Source organism: Pongo pygmaeus, chromosome 1 (assembly GCF_028885625.2).
Source record: "Pongo pygmaeus isolate AG05252 chromosome 1, NHGRI_mPonPyg2-v2.0_pri, whole genome shotgun sequence".
Lineage (NCBI taxonomy): Eukaryota > Metazoa > Chordata > Mammalia > Primates > Hominidae > Pongo > Pongo pygmaeus.
Genome location: NC_072373.2, coordinates 47,283,719 through 47,297,003, shown reverse-complemented (window position 1 = coordinate 47,297,003; position 13,285 = coordinate 47,283,719). Strand labels below are relative to the sequence as shown.

The 13,285-nt window shown below is 51.6% G+C and overlaps 1 protein-coding gene across 1 annotated transcript in view; it reads left to right on the top strand.

Moving 5' to 3' along the window:
- Positions 1 to 13,285, top strand: part of LGR6 (leucine rich repeat containing G protein-coupled receptor 6) — a 129,018-nt gene that overhangs the window by 11,651 nt on the left and 104,082 nt on the right. The window lies entirely within an intron of this gene.

Genomic DNA, 13,285 nt, shown 5'->3' with positions numbered 1-13,285 from the left:
GGAAGCCTTCCCAGTGAATCCAGTGTGAGGATTCTTTTCTCCAGGTCTCTGGACCTCTCCCAACATGCTCCATGTTCCTTTGCACGAAGAAGAACAGCGCAGTTCAGTAGAGTGTGTGTAAGCCCCGGTTGCCATCAGCACGCTGTGTGGATTCTGGCAATACATGTCATCCCCACTGGTGCTGCGGTGCCCCTCATGCCCTGTGTTAATAACCAATGATAGTGCCACTTGAACTCCCAGGCTGTTGTGAGGAACAAGCATTCATTCATTCATTCATTCATTCTATCACTCATTTGTTCATTTGACAAATGTGGATTGAATGCTTGCCCTCTTTCCTCTCCCCTGGAGCCTCGGAGAGAGAGATAAGACAAGTGCAAATAACTGTGACCTGTTGTAGGAAGTGAGAAACACACCCAGGCAGGGCCAGATACTGCGCAGCAGGCGGGGCACAGAGGAGGGAACGCTTGTGTCTAACTGATGCTCCTAATGCGGAAGCCCCTGAAAGGCGGTTGTGGTGCAGAGAAAACCCACAGGCCAAGGAATGGGAAGACCAAGGTTGACACTTGTTTGTCAAGTGTTGATAATCATCTCTGCCTGATGAGTTGTTGCATGAAGCAAGATCCTGCTTGGGGGGTGTTTAGCACAGAGGGGGTGCGATTTTATTTCCTGTGAAAATATCAGGTAGTATTATGTTCACTATGTCTTTGTAGGGGTGTGTGTCCCCGTCTGTCTGTATGTTTGTCTGATTGTGATGCTCTACTTCATCAGATTCAGGGTTCCTTATGGACAGGAACTGTGTTTCTTTGCATCAGGAGAGGGGAACTCTTTTAGGGCAGGGGCCATGCCTCCCCGTTCAGTCTGGGAGCTTCCTGAAGGCAGGATCTGTGCTCATGGTTCCTTTTCTTGGGCTCACATCACACACACCTCCTTCAAGCACTCACACACACCTCCAAACACACACACACGCCTAACACACTCACACCTCCTTCAAACACACACACACATCCTCCTTCAAACACACACACCCCTCCCTCACACACATCTCCTTCAAGCACTCACACACACCTCCAAACACACACACATGCCTAACACACACCTCCTTCAAACACACACACACCCTCCTTCAAACACACACACACCCTCCTTCACACATACACACACACCTCCTTCAAACACACACACACCTCCTTCACACATACACACACACCTCCTTCAAACACACACACACACACACCTCCTTCAAACATACACACACACCTCAACACACACACCTCCTTCAAACATACACACACACCCCAACACACACACCTCCTTCACACATACACACACACCTCCTTCACACACACACACCTCCTTCAAACACACACACACACCTCCTTCAAACATACACACACACCTCCTTCAAACATACACACACACCCCAACACACATACCTCCTTCAAACACACACACACACCTCCTTCAAACACACACACCCCTCCTTCAAACACACACACACCTAACACATACACACACCTCCTTCAAACACACACACATCCTTCAAGAGCACACACACACACACACACACACACACACACACAGACACACCTAGTATGGGTCTCCGCCTGCAGGGGGCACTCAGGACAGGGCTGTAAACAGTTCCAGTGTATGCATTTCATTTTTTCTCCCTTCCTCTCAGCTCCAGATCTGGGGCAACCCAGGGTTGGGAGTGTTTGAGGATGGAGGACACTGGATCAAGTGTCCAGGAATTGTGAGAGTTGAGGCAGTTAGGGGCTGTAAACTAATCTGCTGCCTTTGTGGTGGACAGAGCAGATTAGGAGACTGGGAGGAGACGAGAAAGGAAGGGAACCATTGTCTAGGACAAAAGCAAGACAGAATGAGAATTGGGACAGGACCTGGGCTCCCACCCTCACTTACCTGGGGCAGATGAGAGCTCAGGACCCAAAGGAGTCAGAGCCGGGAACCAGATCACCTCTCAGGCCACCCTGGACCCGGCCCCCCACCGCAGTTACCTGCTTCAGCATGTGTGACTGGGTGGCCAGGATCCCTTCACAGACATGCCACCCACGCAGTCACACAGGGCCCCGTGCTTGGGCCATTGCTCTGCTGTTGCCATGTTATTTTTTTGGTTGTGTGTGCGTGTTATTTTATTTTATTTTTTTGAGACAGGATCTTGCACTGTCACCCCGGCTGGAGTGCAATGGTATGACCTCCGCTCACCGCAGCCTCAACTCCCTGGGCTCAAGTGATCCTCCCACCTCAGCCTCCTGAGTAGCCGAGACTACAGGTGCACACCATCACAACCAGCTAATTTTTAAGTTTTTTTTAAATTAAAAAACTTAAAACTTATAGTGGGGTCTCACTATATTGCCCAGGCTGGTCTTGAATTTGTTGGGATTACAGGCAAGAGAGCTGTGTAAATTTTTAATAATTTTATTACAAGGGACCCCACATTTTTATTTTGTACTGGGTGCTGCAAATTATTTCATTTATTTATTTATTTATTGAGACACAGTCTCGCTCTGTCACCCAGGCTGGAGTGCAATCTTGGCTCTATCTTGGCTCTATCTTGGCTCACTGCAACCTCCGCCTCCCAGGTTCAAGTGATTCTTCTGCCTCAGCCTCTCAAGTAGCTGGGATTATAGGATCCTGCCACCATGCCCGGCTAATTTTTGTATTGTTAGTAGAGACGGGTTTTCGCCATGTTGGCCAGGCTGGTCTTGAACTGCTGACCTCAGGTGATCCACCCGCCTTGGCCTCCCAAAGTGCTGGGATTACAGGTGTGAGCCACTGTGCCCAGCCAGTCCTGCAAATTATGTAGCCCTTTCTCCCCTTAACCTAGGGGCTAGGGCAGGAGGGGATGAGAGGAAGGGGTCTCCCTCTCAGGGATGTCACAGGGGAGATGAGGCAGCCTTTGTCCAGATGGGCAGGAGGTAGCCCCAGGACTAGAGGGGAGACTGAGCATCCTTGGGTTGGAGGTGCTTCTTGGCCTGAGTGTGGTATCTGCAGGGGCCAGGGACTATGGGGTGCATTGTGCTGGAGTGGGCACAGGGTCACACCAGAGTCTCAGTGTTTCTGGGAATGAGGCAGTTGTCAGGCTCTGGCGGGCAGGGAGTCTGCTTGAAAGAGAGGGCAGAGGGCCCATCCCACAGATGTCAGATCCTGTCTGTGTTGGCCTCCTTCCCAGTTTCTTATAAATCTAGCAGAGTGGGTAAGTGCACCAACCCCAGAGCCACTCCACCTGAGTTCAGATTCTGGCTCTGCCTTTTACCAGTCCTTGGGGAAAGATTCACCCTCTTTGTGCCTTAGTTTCCTCACCTGTAATAGAGGGATGACAATGATGCCCTTGTTAAATGAGTTAATATATGCAAAGTGCCTAGAACGGCGTCTGGCACACAGTAACCGTTCAATGGATGTTAGCTATTATTTTTCATTTATTCAACCTATGAATATGTATTAAGTATACACTTAGTAGTAGGCACAGCTGTGCTAGGCGCTGACACTAACTTTCACTGCAAAAAACAGAGTCCCTGGTCCAGCTGTGGAGACAAATTCTTAGTAACGCCCTGAGTGAGCGCCTGGACTTGGGAAATCCTACCACTGAACTGCAGAGCCCTGTTGGCTCAGCCCCTCCCTCCAATCTCCCACCCTCCTGCTGTAGTTTTTCTCTGTCGTGTGGAGTGAGGAGCTGCATGAGCCCTCTGGAGGAAGGAGGTGCTTCCAAAGTTTTCCTCCTCCAATTTTGTCGCAACCCTCCTGACTCCAGCAACTGGAACTTTAGGTTTGTTCTCTGGTGGAAGTGGGATCAGGAGACGCTGGGCTAGGACCCTGTCTTTGCCGCCGACATGCTGAGTGCCTTTGGACAAGTCTTCTGATGCCTTTGGGTCGGTTTCCTGTGGGTTGAGAGTTCCTGACCCCAGGATATTATAGAGACAAATGACGGTGTATAAATAAAGATACAGAGAGGGGAGAGAGAGAGGAGAAGGAGGAGAGAGAGAGAGAGAGAGAAGGGGCATGAGTGAGCCAATGAAGAGGAGACTGTGATGTGAGGGAGGTGCCAGGGTCCCCTGAGATTTGCAGTGTTCACTCTGTGAGACTTGAGATCCCAGGGGCCGGGACAGGACATGGCCATCATCAGCACCTCGAGGGCTGTGTGCCTAGCCTGAACAAGGCCCCCCATTAACTATGTGCAGCCAGCGGAAAGAGGAATGCCCACCCCCCCGCCAACCGACGCCACACCAGCCCTCGCCTCGTTGCCCACTCCCCTACTCTGAATGCAGAAGCCCAGGGTGCCACCTCCCCCTCTGCCTGCCCTGCCTCCACCTGCCAGAAAGCATTAGCTTTACTGTCTAGATTGACATAGGGGCACAAAGGCACCATGTTGCGGGGCCCAGGGCACTTGCTGGGGGTGGGGCTTGGGGTCAGGAAATACCTGGACTAACCCCTGGAGCCCTAGCATGCCCAGTGCCAATGAGCAAATGGCCCTAGAGCCATAGGGGTAGAGAGTGTAGTAAGAGGGGAAGGCTTGGAAGCTCAGAAACTTGGCCTGGGGAGCCCTTCTGACACCTTACTCCAGCCCCTTACCCCTAACCTGGGCTGGGACCTCCAGATGGGCAGATCAAGTCATTACACCCCACCATTTGCTTAGTGTTTGACCCCCAGAGAATGTGATCACTGGGAAGTTCTTCCTAGAGTCCCTCCTCCTTCCTACTATAGTGTCCCCAAGTTTCCCTCCTGTTTTGGCCAGAGGGGAGAGAGCCCAAAGCTAACCCCTTCTTTGTTAGCCCCATAGGCAATGGTGGGGTGACCTGGGTTTCCTTTCACTTTCTCCATGAGGACGTGATCCTGGCCTATAAAGGCAACCTTGGAGACGCCACGCCTGCCGTCCCCAGGGATCCTGGAGGGGCTGCCTGCTGCTGAGGAGGTCAGAGGCCTCTGCCTGCTCCTCCTCAGAAATCCACACATCCACTCGGCCTGCCTGCCCCACAGTGTTCTGGGCTGCAGCTAGTCCAGGCAACATCTTTGTGAGAAATAGAAAAGGGTGCCCCTTGCCCCAGTGGCCCTACCACGTGGGGAGCGGGCAGAGTTGATGAGTGGGGCAGGAGCAGATTTTGTCCTCTGGTTGGCCCCTTGGCCAGACATCTCTGTCCAGACCAGGCCACAGTGGCATATTTCTATGAGTCAGCCTGGTCAATGCTTAGTTAAAAAAAAGTGATTTAAAACATATTTATAAAAGATGGCTTAAAGGAGGTTTATTCTATGGATTCCCTTGGATATCCTAAAGCCTTTCACTCAAAGTATGGTTCACAGCCCAGCAGCATAGCATCAGTGTCATCTGGGAGCGTGTGAGGAATGCAGAAGCTCAGGCCTCAACCCTGACCTACTGAGCCAGAATCTGCATTTTAGGGTTTGCCAAGCACTGCCTCAAGCTTATTCACAGAATAAGTCAGATCATCAGTGGAGCTGCTGGACAGCCACTCTCTACTCCATCTCCTACAGAACTGCTTTTACCTAGTTTGTACTTAGGTGATGCACCATTGGTTTATATCCAGGTCTATAAGAAACAGCCCTATGGACATCACAGTTGATTTACGGCAAGGATGTGGTGAAGAAATGGGTTCAGACCAGAAGCCTGCAGCTCTGGTGGGATATTTGGAAGAGGCAAGGAAGCATCAGTTTCATTTAGGATGTAAGGGGCTGGCTGAGATGTCTCTTCCTCTGGGAAACCTTCCCTAATCCCTCAACTCTGGGGGAGGCCTCCCCTCTGTGTGCCTGCCCTGCCCCAAGGCTCATTCCCTTGGGTTCTGATTCCTGGTTACTTGTCTGTTTCTCAAACCAGGCTGGGACCCCCCAAGAAAGCAGGGGCCTGGCCACCATTGCTCTCCTGGTATCCTCAGTGCTGGCCCAAGCCCTCTGCACATGGGCGCTCAAAAATATTGGTGGAATGAGTAAAGAGATGAATGAGTGAATGAATGAATGAACACGTGACTGGCCAGAGGCTGGGAGGTACAGAGCAGAAACACAAAAACAAAAACCCTAGGCTGGAGCAGATGGACTTATTTGAGAGAGAGGGAGGGAGGGCAGCCCTCTTCAGACCTGGTAGTAGCACTAACCTGGCTCCACCGCGGGCAGGAGCCCGAGGTGTGGCTTCCAACCCAGACAGCTGCGGTGAGGATGGAGCCACACTGGGGAGCCTCTTAAGCTGCCAGCCAGCCAGCTCGTGGCCAGGCTTGGGTTTCATTAGAGTGAGACATCTGTTCTATAAACCCTTCCACTTAGAAGCTGTTGCCTTTCCTATTCATTCTCTTGATTTTTTTTAAAGAAAACTTCTTTTGAAAATTTCCATCCAATTCCAAACAAGCTAGGACGAACAAAGGTATGTGCCTGCCCCTAGGCTTGGATAGAGGACTCTAGCAACTTGAGGCTGTGGGTTCTTGAATCTCCACAGTGTGCCTGACACTTGCCTAGGCTCTGAAGATCCAAGATAAGTAAGACTTGAATTTTGCATTGAGAGAGATTATGATTGAGTCAGAAAATTACCATCCTGTTCATTAAGCATGAGGCAGGAGACAAGCATAGGCTGGTTGTGGGGGCACTTAGAAGGTGGGTAGGATGGGGCAGCAGTGGGAAGGAATGTGTCTCATTGTAGAATCCTGTGAAGATCCAGGGAGCTGGGGCCAATGGCCAGTTAACCCTGGGAGAGAAGTCTGGCAACACCAAAGCCCATGGCCATGCCAGCAAATCTCAAGTGTTTATTGAGCATCTACTATGTGCCAGAGCCTGGGGAAAGTGCTGGGGATACACAGATGAGTATGATGAAACAATATACAGAAATAAACATCCAATTTCATTTAATGACATAAAAGCTGAGAATTATTCACAGGATGCCATGGGAACCTAGAGGGGAGCCCTCAGCAAGCCTGAGGTTCACAAAGACTTTCAGAGTTTGTTTTTTTGAGACAGAGTCTCACTCTGTTACCCAGGCTGGAGTGCAGTGGTGTGATCTTGGTTCACTGCAACCTCTGCCTCCCAGCCTCCCAGGTTCAAGCAATTCTCCTGACTCAGCCTCCCAAGTAGCTGGGATTACAGGCATGTGCCACCACACCTGGCTAATTTTTGTATTTTTGTAGAGATGGGGTTTCACCATGTTAGCCAGGCTGGTCTCAAACTCCTGGCCTCCAGAGATCCGCCTGCCTTGGCCTCCCAAAGTGCCGGGATTACAGGTGTGAGCCACTGCGCCTGGCCCAGAGTTTGTTTTTTTAAACTAAATATAATATACATAATAGAAAAGCATACATATCATAATTGTATAGCTTGGTACATTTCCATAAGCAAATACACTTGTGTAACCAGCACCTGGACCAAGAAAAAGAACATCATCAGCTTTCCTGAAGCCCTCCACCCCCATGCCCTCTGCTGGTCACTACCCACCCCCACAAAGATAGCAGCGATCGTGATTTCTAACAACATAGGTAGGCTGTGCCTGTGTTTTGAACCTTATCATAAATGGGGCATTATTTTGCATCTGGCTTCTTTTCCTCACCATGTTTGAGGATTCACCCATGTTGTTGCTGGTGGTCATAGTTCGTTCATCCTCATTGTGGCATGGTACTCACTATGGGTGAATACAACCCCGTTTACCCATTCCACTGTCGATGGGCAACCGGACACGTTCCAGTTGGGAGTATCGTGGCTAGCACCGCTATGAGCAGTTTCGTGTGGTTGTCTAGTGAGCATATGGATGTGTTTCTGTTGGTTGAGTCCCCGGGAATGGAATTGCTGGATCAGAGTAAATCCAAGGGAGTCTCAAGGGGGTGAGAATGACTTTCCTAGGTGAAGAGGTGTGGGATGGGTCACTGGCTTGGGCCAGTGATGGAAGGCGAGCAGAGGGAGGGACAGGAGGAAGTCACAATGGGAAGAGAGGCTTGAGGACCAGCAGCACACTGAGGCTCTGCTGATTGCTCCCTGCTTACCTGGGTTAGTTTCCAGTGGCTGCCGTGACCAAGTACCACAAACTGGGTGGCCTAAAACAACAGAAGTTTATTCTTTCACAGTTCTGGAGGCCAGAAACCCAATATCAAGATGTCAGCAGGGCCACATTCCTGTCAATGGCTCTAGGGGAGAACCCACTGCGTGCCTCTTCCAGCTTCTCGTGGTTACCACATCACTCCAGTCTCTGCCTCTGTCTTCACCTCACCTTCTTCTCTGTGTGTGAGCTCTGCGTGTCTACACAAGGGCAATTGACATTGGATTTAGAGCCCACTCGGATAATCCAGGAGGATCTCCTCATCTCAAGATCTCTTACTTAGCTACATCTGCAAAGGCCATTTTTTCAAGTAGGATCATATTCACAGGTTCCAGGGATCAGGAGGTAGGCACACCTTTAGGGAGGCCACTATTCATCCACCACACTTTCCCTCACTCCCATGCTAACACCCCCAGCTCATTTCCCCCCTTTGCACAGCTCTGAGGCAGGTCACTTTCTGATGGCAAATCATGTCTCTCTTGGCCAGCTCAGGCCAAGCTTCCTCCAGGAAGCCCTCCCTGACCCACAGGTACTTGAGATTCTTCCAGCACTAATGTATAAGGCTCTGTCCAGCAGTATCTGTGGTTCTGAATCTCTCCTCAGACCGAAGTTTCCTGAGGGCAGGGAACACACACTGTTCACAGGGGCACACACACTTTCTCCAGTGCTCATCCAGGGCTCTGCATAAACCGGCTCTGGCAATAAGGAACTTGGGCTGAAGGCACCTTTCCAACAGTGTCTGGTCCAGCCCAGGGCATCAGGCCCAGTAACAGCCCTGATGTCCAGCACTTCCCCATGTCCCCTCCTTCCCCTAGACACTGCCACCTTAGGGGTCCTGGCGGTTACTTTGTCCCAGGGCCTGACCGGTAGTCTTAGTTACATACACAACACAGGGGAGGGAGGAAGGAGCTTGGGGCAAAGGGAGGGAGCCCAGCCCTTTGCCTTTCCTTGGAGAAGGCAAGGGAGACAGGAATGCCTTTGGCTGGGAGACCCTGGCCAGAGATCAGAAGATCAAAGGAGGAGAAGATCAGGGGCGAGGCAGGTGGCACTCACTTGGAGGCACCAGAGAGAAGCGGCGGCTGCTGCCTCCTAAGGGCAGGGCTGACCCAGAACGCCCTCCTCTACCTACAGCCTCCCCAGCCCATCTTTCCTAACTTCATAGCCCCCCTTCTCCACCAGGAGGGACTCTGTTGGTTACATGCAGGTAAGGAGAGGGATGTCCACTGACATTCATGCCAAACCCATGGGTTCCCCCATTTAAACCTCACAACATTATCTTATGGGGAATATTAGATACTATTTTATAGATGCAGAAACTGGGGCACAGAGAGGAAAGGAACTAGTCCAATATCAAACAACCGCTAAGTGTTAGGGCCAAGATACAAACTCTGGCAGTCTGACCCTAGAGCCACTGAGGATTACATTATAAGGGCAGGCAGAGAACTCTATTCAGTCCAACTGCAGCATGAGGGAGTGAGGCTAGGTATCAGCAAGGACTTCTTGTTGGGCAGGTATTTTAGATCCAGATCTTGGATCTAGTCTTTCTATAGCTCTGATGAACCAAATAGTTCGGGAGTTAGGGAAGAGGGTAGATAGGTGGGGCGCTATTCAGAGGGAAGGGCATTCGAGAGAAGCGGCAGAACGAGAGAGGATCAGTGCGGAGGGTGGCGGGCACTGGACCGCAGAACCGGCACTCGAGGCCCCAGAGGCCGGAATGCGCTCCGAGGGAGAGGGCCGCTTAGCGCGGGCGGGACAGAACCTCCCCTGGGCTGGGAGTGCAGGGCGCGGTGAGCCCAGGTGGGCTTGGGGGAGGGGTGCCGAGCTCCGGAAAGTTCCACAGGTCCTCGGCAGCCCTGGGGAGCAGGACCCAGAAGCCCACGCGACGGGTGGGGCGCTACCCGGGCCGGCCCTAATCCCCCTCTATTGTTCCGGGAGCCGAGGCCGCCTCCCCACTTCCGGACCCTTTCAGCCATGGGGTGGGCGGGCGGGGCGGGCGGGGCGGGCAGGGGCACGGCCAGGCAGGCTGGGGTGGGCAGGGGCGCACGCGCGAGGTTGGTGCCCGCTCCCGGGGCCGCCGCTTAGCTCCCGGGTACGTGCGTGCAGCTAGGGGCTCCACTGAACCACCCGGCGTGGGTTCGCGCTGCCAATTCTTAACTTAGTGACACAGTGGGAAGTAACTTGATATTTCCGAATCTCTGTTCCTTCATTTGAAATGGGAATAAATAATGCTTCGTTCCCTGACCTGTTAAAAAGGATCAAATTAAATGAAACCAAGGATGTTCAAGAGCTCTATAAACTGCAAAGACGTGGAGTGGGGGTCCGGAGAGGCGGAAAAGTGGCGAGACCCCTTAATTTTGCTGAACCTCATCTGTAAAATGGGTCAGTGAAGTCTTTAGCACAGTGTGTGATCCAGCAAACGTAACTCTTTTTATTATATGCTCTGAACTTTATCTTCTGGTCTTTTCCTCTAGATTCAAATTGAGTCTGGGATCCCATCCAATTTAGAAAACCCTCTGGCTAGGGTAGGGGTAGATGGTGTTTGGGTGCACCTGGGGGTGTGTGTTTGTGTGTGTGTGTGTGTGTGTGTGTTGGTGAGTTGAGTTGCTGGGTTGGGAAGGAGGGTGCTCAGATATAAAAGAAAAGCTCCCATCTGGGATGGGGTTAGTGAGGGTGGTGGGGGTGGTGAGGGTGGTGGGGGTGGTGAGGGTGGGACTCTGAATAGAGAGGGCTTTCTCCAGTTTTCCACCCCCCAGACACACCCTGCCTGTTTATCCATGAAATAAAGGCAGCAGGACAAGGAGCTTCAGCTAAACAAACAGGGCTCAGAGATGTGGTCTGACTTCACCTCCCCAGTCCTTGTGCAGCCCTAGTTCTTCCCACCTGCACCAGCTCCACCCAGTTCCTCTCCTGGGGGCCCTGGCTGGGAGCTCAGGGATTGCCATCCGAGGAGGGAAGTGGAGTTTTTACCCATGGAGAGGTCTGATCTAATGGGATGTCTCAGTCCTTCTTTCTAAGGGGCTTCCAGTCTGATAGGGTAAACAGAATTCACGCCCACATACCTCCACACACAGCAACAGTGCCCTGCTAGACGGAGCTGGAGATCAGAATGAGGGCTAGAAGAGACACTGGTGAGTCAAGGGAGACCAGACTTAGCAGGATTGAGTGGGCAAGTCCTCTAATGCACAGCCACTGCCATTTTTATGTGCTGGATTCATTCCATTTCCCTCCTGCCTCAGAATCTGTCTTCCGTCCCTCTTCAATCCCTTGTCCAGGACCCGCAGGTGGAGTGCCCACCCCTCGGAAGCTGTAGAAAATAAGCCTTGAAGCTGTGTGTGTATGTGACAAGGACAGACAACTGGGAGCCGTGGAGGAGCTCCCAGCCTGTCTGGGGAGACCAGCTGCATGAATGAGCAATCTGAGATTAGGAGATGACAGTTTTAATCGAGGACAGGATCGTGTGGCCTCACTTTGTGACTGAACCCGCAGAGATCAGAGTCAAAAGGCCAAAGGGATTAGTCTGAGGAAGGCCTGTGACACTTAAGTCCCATTCCCAGCACTTGTCACTCAGGCTCGTAATTGTCCATTCTGTTGTCATCGTCCCCACATAACTTGGCTCTTTGAGGACAGGGAGCATCTGTGATTGGACTTTGCCGCTTCGTCACCTAGCATAGTGCCTGATGTATATTAGGTGCTCAATAAATGTTGAATAGACAAATGGCTGCATGACGAAATGAATGGTTGAAGGTTGGAGGCTCCTTGCAGGAGGAGGTACTTGAACTGGGCTTCAGTAAATGGTTGAGTCGGGTGGTGATGCTCAATGGTAACATTTGTTGGTTACTTACGATGTGCTAGGCACTGCCTGAGCACTTTACCAGGGAGGAAATAAGACAAAGAGAGGTGAAGTAATTGTCCAAAATCACAGAAGCCAGTAAGTGGCAGAGCTGGAAATCAAACACAAGTCAGTCTGACAACAGAGGCTGTACCATTGCTGCTCAATAGAATGCCCTGCGATGATGGTTGTGTCCTAGAACTGTGCTGTCCAATACAGGAGCCACTAGCTTTATGTGGCTATTGAGCCTTGAAATGTGGCTAGTGCAGCTAAGGAACTGCATTTTAAATTGAATTTTAATGAATTTAAATATAGTCACAAGTGGCTAGTGGCCACTGCGCTAGACAGTATAGGTCTTGCATTGTCTCTCAGAGAGGTAGTAGAGAGCAGAGGGGGCCCAGAAGCAGTCCCCCATATTTTAATTGCTCTCCAGAGGCTCTGCTCTGTCATGCTCCTGGGCTGTTCTCAGGTCACACTGTGGCCCCGGCTGGGCCTGGGAGGCCTGGGTCCCTTTAACTTCTCTGCCTGTGGGTGGCATGGCTTGGCAAGGAGGAAGGAGCATTGAAGGAGAAGCACACACACACATTATACAATCCCTGTGCCACGCTTTGCTCTTGAGAAGCTCCTCCTGGCTCTGGGCACAGGCAGGGGAACACCTCCCCAGGCTCTCTGAGAGCCACAACTAATTGCATGGGGGCAGGAGTGGCCTTTTGCACCTGACCTGCTGTAACACTTCTGACTGGGATTCAGGAACTTGTGTGGGCCACTCCAGCTTCGCAGCTGTGCCAGGGAGAGCCAGAGATGTCCCCTCAGCCTGCGATGGGCCTAAATCCCTCCCAAGAGGATTCCCCTCCAGTGCTGAGGGTGGGGATTGGCCCCGAACTGTCTCCATCTCCTCGCTCTGCCCAGGGGCCCACACCTTTGGCACGCTGTTGCTGTCAGATTAACCCCTTTCAGTAAGAAGAGGTTGGAGCAATACGATTTAACCTGAAGTTGGTTCCTATGGTGGTGCCAAACCATGATTTCCCAAATCTAGCATTTTTGAGCGAGAGGAACCTCTTCTGGGTCTCGTCCCTCCCTGACCTTCTTTCTCTGCCATCAGGGTTTTAGTAGCCCCACACCACATCGATGAAACACCACGATGCAGTGGACAGTCTCTGACTTCTGACTTCCATGGTCTTTTAACTCAGGGCAAACAAAACAAAACAAAACAAAGCAAACAAAAAACCCCACCTTTTTGTTTCTCTCACCTGACTTTTAGGAATGTCTTCCCCTGCCTTTATCCCTCCCAGCCCCACCTGAATGAATTGGGTCACCTTCTGGCGACACTGTGGGTGCCCAGCATCTCCCTGGCTCAGTCTGACCTGCACAAGATTTGCCTTTGCTTAGCAACCACCAGGGACTCTCTCTCCCCTCACAAATAACCCCCC